The following is a 14,113-nucleotide window of genomic DNA, read 5'->3' as shown; positions in this document are numbered from 1 at the left end:
TAGCATGTTCACAATCTGGGGGTGGAAAGCCATTCTTGACAGCGTCGCAAAGAGGTATCTATGACTAACGCGGTCAAAAGCTTTGTTGAAATCGATAAAGATTAAAGCACATTTTATACTTGTCACTGAGGTAATTGCAATGACGTCTCTGTATGCAGATAGACTTTCGAATATCGTTCTGGTCGGAGAGCAAGATTGGTGATGACTCAATATTTTGTTGGAAAAGGCAGAGAGTCTTTTGTTGATAATACGCGAAATTATTTTGTAATCAGAATTTAGTAGCGAAAGAGGCCGAAAATTGTTTAAGTTGGTTTTGCCTCTACTCTTAGGAATCAGTACTATTTTACTTTCCTTAAACTCTGCAGGGACCGTTTTTCCGTTCAGGACCTCATTTGCCATGGAAGTGATCTTATCCCCAATTATAGACCAGTAGCGGGCATAAAACTCCACAGGGAGGCCATCAAGCCCCGGAGATTTTTTGAGAGGTGAGTTACGCACTGCCTCATGCACTTCATCTTTAGTAATAGGTGACAGGATGTCAGCGTTGTCTGTTCCCGACAATTGTGGACCTAAAATAGTGAGAAAATCCGCGAGAGCTGCATCCGGAGCTCCTCACCACACAATGCCCTTAATATTGCCTATCTTACGCATGGACGACCCAGTTTGTATATTTTGCTTATTTTTTCATAGTTCCACACAACTTCTTCCTGTTTTCTCGATCGATCTGTGTTCAGTTTTTCAAGGCCTATCCACTGTGCCAACTTATAACTAAATCTGAGGGGGGTGCGATGGGGATGTTCCCTTGTAAGGAATGCGACGCGCTTTCTTGTACATGGGTTGCGTGTTTATAATGGGACCCTAGTCCTCGGTAAGAGGCGTTGTCGAAAGAGCCCGTTAGGGTAGAATCATCCTAGATATTCTCCGAGCGGCTCATCCAGTAACCCCAATTTGTCTTTCGGTAAATCAGTCATTTTCATGAATAGCGTGAATCTCGGACGTTTGCAAAACTTGAGACCCATATTCTTCTCTCTCTTTCCACCTCTGCTTTGCCTGGTATCTGCATGCTTCCCGTCAACGTTCCTTGAGGCAAAGTAGTTTCCATTTATCCTAAATTATCCACGCCAACAGGAATTACGCCACGCCCATCATACTTTTGAGCATACGACCTCCTACGGCGAACCAAACATGGCGCTCTGTTCTGTTCATTTCTATCCGTAATTGGCTGGATAACGGACAGTGCACCAGAAGATAAATTTCTCTGCAAGATTTAATTTTTATTACTATTATTTGAATACACATTCGTATAAAAATTGACTTCATGATGTAAATAACACATTTTAACATTAGTTACAATTAAACAGATCCAAAGCGTCCATTTGTGGTCTATCAGCCGCCGTCCGCTGTGCATGTTACCACCACAGAGGAAAGAAGAGAGGCGTGTTGGCCGCTATCTATGGTTCGAGGAACCGGGGTCGACGAGGAATTCTCATTAGGGGATCGACTTCAGCACGCTCCCCGGCCACCGACAGTCGTTAGGGCCCTTTATTGCCGGCTAAGAGGGACGTTAGGGCTATTCCGCGCCGAGCGGTCGATCAGGCTCACCCCGCTAGCAGGACGATTAGTTTCTTCATCGTCGGTAAATACCACAAACATCACAGTACTAGTCTTTGTAGACTCTTGTGAATGGCTTTTCCGTATTAAAAATACAGAAGGTGATGACGCTGAAGATAACACCAACTTCACTTTAACAGCACGCAACCATCGCAGCCACATGATATCATTTTTTGTGTGCAATAATTTTGGCTGTCATTATTGAATTTGTTGCGGAGACAAGAGGTGGAAAGTAACTTGTTAGGTACGGATATTGTTTGGACGATTTAACTGTGACGTAGCTCATTTCAGTTCGCAAATATTAAAATTCACCAATATGGCTGTGACCGTTAACCCCAGCAATACTAATGCACTTTCGGTAAGGTTTATAATCAAGGGGAGCTGGGGTACTCTATGACCACAAAAAATAAATTGTTGTTAACTTTTGTTAAGAGCATATTTTTAAATAGGTACTGATGAGTAAGTAGCGTCCAGAAACTGAAAATGTTTTTCAGCACAATCTTAGCAGTAGCAAAACATTTTTGGTAATGTGTGCATAGAAGGGAGGAGTACTTCAAGACCACCACAATATACTTTTTAGAGATATACAAATATGTGTGAAGTATCCGGAATCTGAAAATACACAGACGGGGAAAAATGCACCACCAAGAAGGAGTTGGGCGACATGGACAAAATTGGTAGGCGTGTTTCTACATCTGAAACAAGATGTCTGTTTCAATCTCAAGCCAGTCGTATGGGAGTGCAAATCAGCTTTGCTTTAAATATACGCTATAACGGTCGTGAGTGTTAGTTACTTCTGAGACTGAACTTGGCGAGCTGGTGTTAGTCAAAGATGCCCTTACAACAAAAAAGACGCCATTATCAGCACCTCACTGAGTTTGAACGAGGTCATGTAACAGGGCCAATAGAAGTTAGATGTTCCTTCTGCGGTACTGCAGAAAGACTAGGCAGGAATGTAGGTACTGCACATGATTCTGGCAGCGGTATTCACAAGACTGTACTGTCGCAAGAAGACCGGGCTTTGGACACCCCTGTGGCTCTATCGAGAGGGAAGATCATCGAGTTCGACGTATGGCTCTGGTGCATCTAGTGCATCTGCAGCAGCACTCTGAGCAGCAGTTGCACGGCAGTGACAACACGAACTGTTACAAATCACATCACCACACCCTTCGCCGACATAGACCCTATCGGCCCACTTACGCGAACTATTTACAGAACATTTTCACCAACCCGCCTCAAAGCTGGAATCTCAACGAACCGTGCCAGCCAAGACTGGAAGATCCCACGTTCCCCTTTAATGGTCAATGATAGAATGCATTTTATTCTGATGGCGCGCCAAAGTGGAGCATGGCGCGGAAAGTATTCCTGTTTTATTTCACTTCTCTTTTCTCCTCCTAAGTTTTTTTCCCCTTACACATGTTTCTCCATTTCACGCATAGCTCTCTATCTGCAGCCTATTTGTTTTCTTTCTCCTGTGCTCCCCCCCCCCCCCAAAAAAAACATTAAAAAATTGGGTTGCTGCTGATGGTGAGACTGTATACTCATTTCTGATTAAAAAAAAAAAAGGTTGATAGAGCCCTTGCCCGCCAAAGGCAAAGGTCCCGAGTTCGAGCCTCCGTCCGGCACACAGTTTTAATCTGCCAGGAAGTTTCATGTCAGTGCACACTCCGCTGCAGAGTGAAAATCTCATTCACGATATTTGTTGCTAAAAGTCACTAGTAAGACCTAAATTATTGGGTTAAGTTTCGCTGAAAAAAATTAAAACTTTTACTGAATGTGGCATAAGAAATCATTAAAATCATTAAATAATTTTTTAAAAATTTTGAGATATAAAGTACTTGTCTTGATTACAATATTTTAAAAAGGCCGGCAAAAGGTAGCCCCTCCAGCGCCATTCTCCCACTCTAGGTATTGCGAAGGTTGAGAAGTTTCGTCAGTATAAAGGTGGACGCCGTGAAAGCTGTGGTACCTTCACTGGTGCGCATTTGGCGGATAGGACCATTCAGATGAAGGCAACCTAACAGTATAGTACTCCTACATAACTTATTTCTAAAAGGGAGCTAGCTTTTTTGTAGCAACCACGATTTCATACAAATTAGTTCCAGCCACTGCAGATTTTTTTTGTTGATAGGATTGAGTCTTTAAATGGGACTGAACACATTCACAGAATCTAATTTTATCCAGTTTTATGAAGAAGTCAACGCATAGCTCCCACGTTGCTCTGTCACAGCAATGGACCTCGTGCTAAGCGTAATGTTGATAAAAGTCTTCTACTGATAGCTCACGCGCTCTAGAAAGGTTCTCTAACACAGGGTGATTATAATTAAAGTTCTAGTTTGGAAACGCTGTAAGACAGGAACCGCTGCTGAGAACGAACTGAAATTTCTACGGAATATTATCGAAGAACGGAAAAGAATGAAAAAAGAAATAAACGGAATTTTCCCCGCTAGACGGCACTGTAAGTGCTATAACGTAAATGGGTTCGGCTAAAAATTATAGATGTATAGCTGTAAGATGGCTATAGCGTGAGTTGTCCGCCGCTCGTGGTCTCGCGGTAGCGTTCTCGCTTCCCGAGCACGGGGTCCCGGGTTCGATTCCCGGCGGGGTCAGGGATTTTCACCTGCCTCGAGATGACTGGGTGTTTGTGTTGTCCTCATCATTTCATCATCATCCAGGAAAGTGGCGAAATTGGACTGAGCAAAGGTTGGGAAATTGTACGGGCGCTCATAACCACGCAGTTGAGCGCCCCACAAACCCAACATCATCCTCTATAGCGTGAGTTGTACGTTTAACCAGTCTTACTGTGTAATGTGCATGACCCCATTAGTTTGGCATCCAACAGTTGTGACACTGTTCCTTAAGTAATCCCATGCACCGGGGCAAGCTAGTGTCTCAAGGTTGGGAAAAATCGGCTTTTACCCTTCCTGAAGCCTAAAATCGCATAAAAAGCAACAATAACATCGGCTTTTATCTATCGTAAGACGGCCGAGAGACATTTCAGTATGCTATTCATCGTTTTCTGCTACAAGCTTAAACTGAGAAACAGCAAGTTCGCAACAGATCAGAATGCGCTGCGGAACACTTGCCTTCAGTTACGCTACGTTGAGAATAGGAGCACTGAACACAAAATCTTTTACATAACTCGGCAGCCAGAAGCCACACAGATGAAAATCTTTCCGGCCAGGCTGCCTCTGCAGCAGCTGTTCCACTGTCTGTGCAATGTGCGGAGGAACGCCTTCTTGCATAAAAATGATCCTCCCCACGCATCCATGCTGCTGACGGATTGGAACAACGTTGGTGCGCAAAAGACTCTTATTGTGTTTACCAGTGACGGTACTGGTACCAAGAACAGCAGGACACATCTCCTCGAAAAAATATGGTTCTTCAATAAACGATGCCATCAACCCGCACCAAATAGTTACCTTTGTAGAGTGAAGCGGTACCGACTGAGAACGAATTTTCCGTTGACCATACTCTGCAGTTCTATGTAATGACATGTCCGTGGAAGTAGAAATGGGTTCCCTCTACCCACAGAATGTTCTATGGCCGTTCATTGTCCACTTCAATGCGAGCAAGATACGAGTATTGCAGCGCAAAAGTTCGTCTTACTGGCTGGTTGGCCATGCCTAAACTGAAGATATGTTTATGGAAACAATGCAGCATGTTTTTTATAATTTTATGCACCGTGCTCACAGGCATGTCCAAAGTTTAGCCAATTCCCCATGCGCTGCACGTTTGGTCACCACCGCCCGACCCCTCTGCAGTGCTGTGGCCACATCTTCTAATGACTTTGGAACAATTGTTTTCCCCCTCTGCAGATAACGCTTCAATTGAACCTGTCTCTTCGAACTGCGTAATCATTGTCTCCAGAACCTTGCCAGACATCCGACCAGTACATGTTTTGATACCTCTGAGTGTCCGTGACTTCTGCAGAGCATCTGGCACACACTTCCGTTCTCGTTAATGACTTTCACCGTCAGTGAGCGATCCTTCATTGAAACAGTAATGCGGAGCGTCTCGGATACAAACTGAGAATAAGCTATTTACCCCGCGTCTTATATTTTGCATCTTTTGCATTTGTTATTTTTTTGATAATGTTTCTCCCTTCTCCGATAACGTTTCGCGCAAATGTGGCGTCATTCTGAGTAACAGTTCGTTTCTTACAGCGGCTTGAAACTAAAATTTTAATTATAATTCTCCCAGCCGAATCTAATCGAGCTTACTATTCGCTATATCCCTGCAGAGTATTTTCTGGAACATCGTGTGACATTACATATCCGTTATTTCTACTTGGTATCTACAAACGTTCACTAAAATTGTTACAGTGAAATGCTGTCCTGAACCCGAAAGATTCTTTGAACACCACAGTGGCATGTTGAGCATGACCTTGTTGGAGATGATACGCCCTTGCGTTTCTCCGACAGCTCAATTGACTTACACTCTTATAAGGAATCAAGAGATGGCATACAACCTTATAAAGCGCCCGCGGTCGTAACTGCACTGGGCAATGCTATACTCCGACTTGATTGACTTTTTACTGTGTACAATATACCGTTTTACTCGTTTCGACACAGCCCATTGCGGCCCGCTGCTCCGGGCGTGGACTCTGATGCTGGAAATTCTCGTACTGCTCTTGCCACAGCACTTTGGTTTTCTGTCTACTGTCTAAGAAGACAGTCTGTTTCGTTTGCAAAAGAACTTTTCGGAAGATAGTCTCAAGTACAGATTTAATTGTTTTGTTTTCCAACAACTTTAAGTTGTCAAAGAAGTCATTCCCTTATTTTCAAGAAAGATTTTCCTTATTGGTTTTGAACTGCAGAACTTATATTTGTGGAGTTCAACTGATTTTGTCAATAAACTGAGTTTTGGGTATAATTAACTGACTTATTGTGAAAGTTCCCCTCTGAATCACATTCAGAGAAACTGCAAACGAGTCATATTTCTAATTTTTCCAGGTGCAGACAACCAGAAGTGCAAGTTATATTAAGAGCACATAGATAAACAGTGTCTCGTCACAAATTACGGGAGTAAGAGTATTCTGAACGTCAGAGCTTGCGGGAAAGTTGTAAAATATCGACTTGTGACCTAGATAAATTGAAAAAACCATATGCTGTCGGGAGTTGCAGAGAAAGCATTATGCAACTATTGACTGAAACAGATGAAAGGAATGAAACAGAAGACGAATGAGAGATGGAACAGTTAAGGCAGCACAGGATCAAATTGTCAAAACGTCAATGCCTAGTAGATATCGTACGATATCACACGGCATGCTGGATTTGATTGACGAAACCAGAAAATATAAAATTACGGTAAGGGGGCAATCAAAATGAAACCCGAATGCACTAACTTATAAGAATCGAGGGCATGAAGGTAGTTGAGAAGGGAGCGAGACAGGATTCTAGCGTCTCCCCGATACTATTCACTCTGTACACGAAGCAAGTACTAAAAACACGTGTGAGGAAGATAGAACGTAAATTAAATTAAGCGACAAGACCGGAAGTTTTGACGATCACCACTGTCATTGCAATTCCGTCACAGACTGAAAACGACTTGGAAGAGTTTTAGGATTGATGCACCCATCTTCGGCAGTTTGTTTTTAACGTTTCTTTATTCAGTAAGCCCTGTTTCGGTGCTACAGTTCATCTTCATTAGGCCCTAAGTTGTCGGTAATTGGATGCAAACTAACCTTCTTTCCTGTCATTGCAGAGGATAAAATTAAACCGGCGTGTGTAGATTTGTTAATGTATGAAGAGACTACTATGCACATTGCTGTGCGCAGCGAACACTTCATACGTGAATAGATCTAGAGCGGATATAAAAAATAAACCAGACAAGAAGAGAGAACAAGAAGGCCGAGAAATCTGGGAGGGGGAAAGGAATTCTTCACAACTTGAATAAAGTGATCAGTTGACAAAGCACATCCTGAGTCATGAAGAAACTGTCAATTTTCGGTTGGAAGGAAGTGTGGGATACAAACTGCGGAGGAAGAACAAGTCTTGACTACAATAAGCAGGATTCAAACTGAAGTAGGCAGCATTAGTCCCACAGAGATGTAGAGGATAGCACAGAATGTGCTACCGTGGAGAGCAGAACAAAACCCGTATGCGGACTGAATATCACAACAGCAAAAATTAAAATCTTATGATTTCCTTCGCGAGTATCCTGTGATGTGTAACCAATCATCGCTAATCATCGCACTCGACACATATCGAGCATATGCATGTCGGTCGAATTATCGGGTAGAAACGTACGTACGTAATAGCGTTTTCCCGGGGTCTCCTGCAACGTCGCCAACCCGCAATATAGCACAGCTATGCGGGTCATTAGCTCCGTAGGCGCACTGGTCGAAACAGCCGAACTTCGCCTGACTTGCAGGTAGCAGGCTAGTTAAAGAGGGCGCGCAAAGGTAGTAGCGACCGCCACATCTACGGACCTATTGCTGCATCCGCACCATTCTTCTCAGCTAATTCGGGCTCACATCGCTAGACAAATAGCTATCTGGTAGTCATCCGCCACGTGGGTGTAACTGACCACACTCGGCGAGTAGCAGGCAGTTTCTTTCTCCACCTGCAGAATTAGAAGATCGCCAGCACCATACCGCCGCCGACGCTCGACGCCACCTACGCTACCCAGGACTATAGCCCATTGCGGCACGCTGCTCTCGTGGAGTCTGATGCTGGAACTCCTTGTACTGCACGTGACACAGCACTTTGATGTTCTGTCTACTGTCTAAGAAGATAGTCTGTTTCGTTTGCAAGAGAACTTTTCAGAAGATAGTCTCAAGCAGAGATTTAATTGTATTGTTTTCTAAAAATTTTAAGTTGTCAAAGAAATCATTCCCTCATTTGCAAGAAAGACTTTCCTTATTGCTTTTGCACTGCAGAACTTATATTTGTGGAGATCAACTGATTTTGTCAGTTAACTTTTGAGTCTTATTAACTGACTTATTGTGAAAGTTCCCCAAGCCCGGACACTTCACTCAACTTTTTTTCCCTTCTAGTACTTCCACACTTTCTTCTACCCTGTGTGTACGCAACTCATTACCAATACAAGGATTCCATTTCATCACCCAATCTATTCCTCAATGGCCCAAAAGTCAAGGCCTCATTGGCCTTTGGTTGTGTCACGTAACCCTGGCGCCAGAACAATATCATATTATGGGAAAAAGACTACAATAGCAGAGAATATAAGAGCGAGTGAATTAATTCGAACTGAGGAAACGTGTAAGGAGTTGTAGCCCGTCGGTATATAGAAGATGAAATAATTCGAATGAGATTTCAAAACTAATTACCAGCACTAGAACGCAGCATTATGACAATTGCCAAACGCACATGGCAGCTTTGGTATTCGCGTGAGTAGTATGTACACGAATCACTACATGGTACTGTATTATCGACTTCGCATATTCTTCCTTTTGTACATCAACCGGCCTACCTATCTCCCATTTCAAGAAGTCCTTGTGCTATATGTGATTAGGACACATGCTTGCCTCATCGGCCACTGAGCGAGACCTAGAATCTGGAAATCTGTGCTCAGTTCTTGAAAGCGTAAAAATATGCTATTGCAAATTCGAATCATTGGATTGTGTAGTCGGCAGGCAGTGATATATTCCGTGTAAAAAAGTTGTATGTTCCCAGTCCAAGACTTGAATTCGGACAAAAATCTCAACTAGTTCACTTTTTTGAGGGGAACAATAACAATTCCATTCTCTGTTAGCACACGCTACTCATTTTCTGCTTCAAACCTTTTACAAAGCTTGTGTCTTTAGTGTCGTAAGTGTTTCGTAGCACAGGTGACTGTGATTAATACCTGTATAGGGCACTGACATGTTGATTTTCCTGATGATGAGGAGGATAGGGTGAAGCATGACGAAGACAAGTAAGTGATCTAATACTCCAGAACAGCATAAAACGATAGCAGAGTTCGACGTCCATATCTGACGAATATATGGTCACCAGTAATGTCATTACACCTTCAATGCTGACCCATTGTGGAGAGATTTTAAATGTAATCCAAGAATTTAACGTAAAATTTCGTGAACAGTACCCATGACGACCACATAAAGGCATGAAAATTTATGCACTAGCGCGAATCAAATCACAAAAGCCTGTAGCAGCAATCTTCCATACGGAGTGACTTTTAATGGAGAGGGCTCCTGTCTTCATGGGAGAGGCATAGACCTACGATTACTCTGTTGTACGTTTTAATATAATAGCAAGTCTCTAAGAGTGAATGACTTTATACGGATTCAAACTTCCAAGTATTGGGTGAATATTTGGCCACTTCGCCATCTCCCGTCCACAACTCGTGGTCTAGTGGCAACAGTTGCTGCCTTTGGATGATGGGGTCACGGGTTCGATTCCCAGCCGGTTTGGGGATCTTCTCTGCCCGGAGACTGAGTGTTTGTGTTGTATTCATCATTTCATCACCATCATCATAATTTGTGAAAGTGACTAGATTGGGTTGTGAAAAAATATGGACTGTGTAAAAATTGGGACTTTGTACGGGCGCTGATGACCGCACAATTGAACGCCTCACAAACCAAACATCATCATCAGTTCCCCATGTGTCCTAGCTTCCGAAAAGTGGTCGGTGATTGGATGATACCTTAATAACGTTCGACAGGTCATTTGCATGATTTACGTCAAAATCATGTAGAACGAGTCTTAATTATGTTTTTCGGCAGCGTCCATTTTCGAATAACTGCTTTTTTTTAATGCTCAAACCTGTTTCAGTGCTTCTCTGACATCATCAATGGGTATCTTTACTCAATACTGCAAAAATCAAACATGTTTTAACTAATAATTATTGTAATAGAATTAGACCTAAAATTTTACATCAGTTCTGATTATTACTTTATTTCCTAGAATGTTTCGTTCTGTAGGACCTTCTTTATAATGTTGTATAGCTTACCATCTTCAAGCAGATGATGATATTGTGAGTTTCTCTGGCGCATCAACGAATCACTTTATCTATGTTGGTTAAAAAAACAACTGAAGCAAACAAAAGAGGCGAATGAAACGAAATGAGGCTTCGCAGGTCAGAGGATATTTATCTGGTTACAAAAAGGAGTCCAATTTAGAAAGAATTAGCCCACTTATCACTACGACATTGCACCCACTCCGTCCTGGGTACACTCACTGTGAAAGAGTCCTGTAGCCACATTTCATTAGTCCGGTAGCCCATTTCACTAGCATTTCTCTTTCTTTTCCTTGTTTCTCTTTTCTCATAACTCTCATAGTGGTGTGATTGAATGAATGTCGTTGTGTGTCACGTTGCTAGACGGTGGAGTAGTCTGCTGCAGAAAGGCTGCGATAGTCATACAGATTCAGCAGCAGTTGTACAGAATAGCCAACTCTCGTAGTGGTCAAGTAGGCATAGAGGTTTGCGGTACTTGTGAGAAATCCAACTGCGTTAGGTTGGTGGCGGAAATGGCATCTTTGGTTTTCCGGGCCACGAGGAGCGTGGAAGAGGCTGGAGAAGAAAAAGGGAGGCAGTCTGCCGCCGGTACGAGAAGCGTCCACAGCTGTGCTCCAGTCGAAGAAGGGTGAGTTAGACTGACCGCGTGGCGCGTTGTTACTTGGCGAGGGGAGAGCTGTTAGCTTTTGGTCTCGCTTTTCAACTCTGAAAGATTGATTTGCCTTGCCGCAGCAAGGAATGCAACACTTTGGCAGATTTTTCTTTTACTAAAGTTCTATAGCAGACTTGAATCCGCCGGAAGAGCGCCCCACAAAGGTGTCGATAAGAAGTGAGCACTCGCTTCTGTATGAATGTCTGTTTGCCTTTATCCGTGCCTGTATAAACTTTTATTTTTCTAAATATTAATAGCTTTGCCTTCTCGTAAATTTCTTGCTTTAAGTATCTTTCGTCCGTGGGGAGCCAACCACGTGGTTGAACATCAGAGTTTGTTGGGCTACCGTCGTTACTAACCGTCCGATCTCATGTTTGTTTTAAAGAATGTTAACTGTTCATGACTGTGTGATGTGATATTGTTGCAACTTGGTCACGATACCTAGAAATTGTGTCTCCACAAACCACGTGGGCACGCGGGTGTACTGCGAAACGTGTACCGTTTCACGAGTTATTGCGATCAGTTATCAGGCAATAGCAGTTGTATGAATGATTCACACCAATGATTTTAGGTGTAGATTATAACGGTGAACGTATCTGTACCTTTCTTTAATGTTTTAAGAATTAATTTTATCAGGAATTGTGTACATGCCTCACATCCATATTTTAAAAATAAATGATTTTATCCACAATTTTCTCTTGTATTCCGAGGTTACATTTTTGCACCTAAGCCACTCACCTCGTAGCTTTCCCGTTAGCACATCCAACGCGTTTCCTTACGCACAGGTCCAGTGATTAGTTTCCCCCTTTTATTTTAAAACCAATGCGTTAGATTAAGTCTTATTTTCAGGTGTGTAGCTGGGAGCTGATCTTATGCACAGTGTTCATGCATTTAGTATTTTATTTTAAATGTTTGATTCTCGTGAACAGTGTACGAGCAATACTATTAATTACATCGCATCCCCTATGAGAAAAACCGCAACGTATGCATTTTATGAGTTTTCGGTCTGTGATCAGATTAATTTATTTTCCGACTCGGCCAAACCTTTGATTAGTTGTATGGTTAGAACCTGTGGCGACCCTGATCTTCCCACGTTAATTTCACAATCAATAAGCATTTCCATTCCAAATAACAACGTAATAACCCGTAGAAACAGCTTAGTTACAACTGATTCGGTTAAGATGTGTGTCACAAAGCCGTTGTGGCACCACAATCCTGTCGCATGCGAGGTAACAAGGGGTCGCTCGATGGCCGTGACGAATCTCTGTGCCGTCGGAGTTCCGTCAATTACTTCCAGTCGTGTCCTGAAGTGATATCCGATGGCTCCCAACGCCATGACACCAGGAGTGACACATTTCAACAGCACAATGCTCGTCCACTAATGGCACTTGCCTGTATGAACTGTACACATGACGTCGATGTACTCCCATGACCAGTAAGGTCCACAGACCTGTTCCTGATAGAAAGTGTGTGGGAGCAGCTCATATTTGATGTGAGAGCAGCTCCTATACCAACACCTTCCAGTGACGGGATACAGGTTGACAAAGAACAGTTTACGACAGCTGTGAGCCAGCTTACCCCGGGAGAGGATACTCCTGCACTTCCACAACAATGATGAGATTTCTCCCCAAGTCCCTGCCAGACTCACGGATGCCCGTCACCCGGAGGAGTGCAGAACCAGGATTCATCACTAAACACAATGCAACGTCACTGATCAGCAGTTCATACGTCGTAGTCACGGCACCATTCCAAACACAGCCGTTTGTGTCGCTATTTCAAAGCCAGCCCTCGAACGGCACGACAGTTGCCTATCCCGGCTACTGCTAATCTTCGACCAATGTTGCGAAATGACACAGAATGTAACAGTGAGTCCACTACGTGTTCTGGGATGACAGAGGCAGATATAAAGGGGCGAATGCGTAGTCGTTTATAATATTTTTTCATTACGTACGGCTTTTTCTATGTGGAAGTCTTCTGCTGTGGCAGGTTTTTGGTATGGGTCGTAATTCTGAGTCGGTGTCTGCGTTGTTGGGTGGTTGTTGTGGGCTATAAAGAGCTCAGAAACTGCACTACGTGATCTGTTACTTCCTAGGACTCTCTAATTTGTTTCAAAATTTATGCGTATCTGTCCAACCTATACTGATTGTCAAGAGTTACATTTAAGTTGGCAGAAGCGACAGCTGTGGAATTTTTCTGTGTGTTTCCAATGTAGTGAGCTTTTTTGCTGTGTAGCGTTGATTCTTGTGCATCCTATTTCCAACCTCTGTTTGGTCCAAATGTTGCCAAAAATGTGAAATACTTTCGAATTGTTGTATACAATAATGCTAAGAGGCCCTACAGAATATAACATTGTAAAAAAATAAGGCGATAATAACACCAGACAGAAAATTGTGTTCAGTGATGAATCCAGCTTGTGCACTACCTGGGTGACGGACATCGGGGAGAAGTTACATTCTTTCATTGTTCTAATGGAAATAAACCTAAAATTTTTACATCTGGTTATTACTTAAGACACACACACACACACAATATATATATATATATATATATATATATATATATATATATATATATATATATATATATATTTTTTAATTTACGGAACTGACTAAATTTGCCCATTGACGAATGCACAAAGGTGCTAATACCTTTTCTGTGTGTGAGACACAGCAGTTTTTAGAAAGACAGGAAAGCCTCAATTCCTGTAATTTAGTCTGCACATGCGACTGCCTTTAGAGCTTCAAAACCAATCGGTGATTAGAACGAGTCTGTTTAAGAGAGACGTCTACACCATTAGTTCACAACAATGGCTGCTTTGGCACCATTTTTAGAATCCCAAATAAAAGATTTGATAAAACTTTGACACTAGGCATTTTACGTGTGAAACATAGGTTTCACGAGAAAGTGACAATGTTTTCCTACTACACTCTG

This window comes from Schistocerca cancellata, chromosome 5 (assembly GCF_023864275.1).
Source record: "Schistocerca cancellata isolate TAMUIC-IGC-003103 chromosome 5, iqSchCanc2.1, whole genome shotgun sequence".
In the NCBI taxonomy this organism is placed as follows: domain Eukaryota; kingdom Metazoa; phylum Arthropoda; class Insecta; order Orthoptera; family Acrididae; genus Schistocerca; species Schistocerca cancellata.
Note: the sequence above shows the minus strand (reverse complement) of the source record.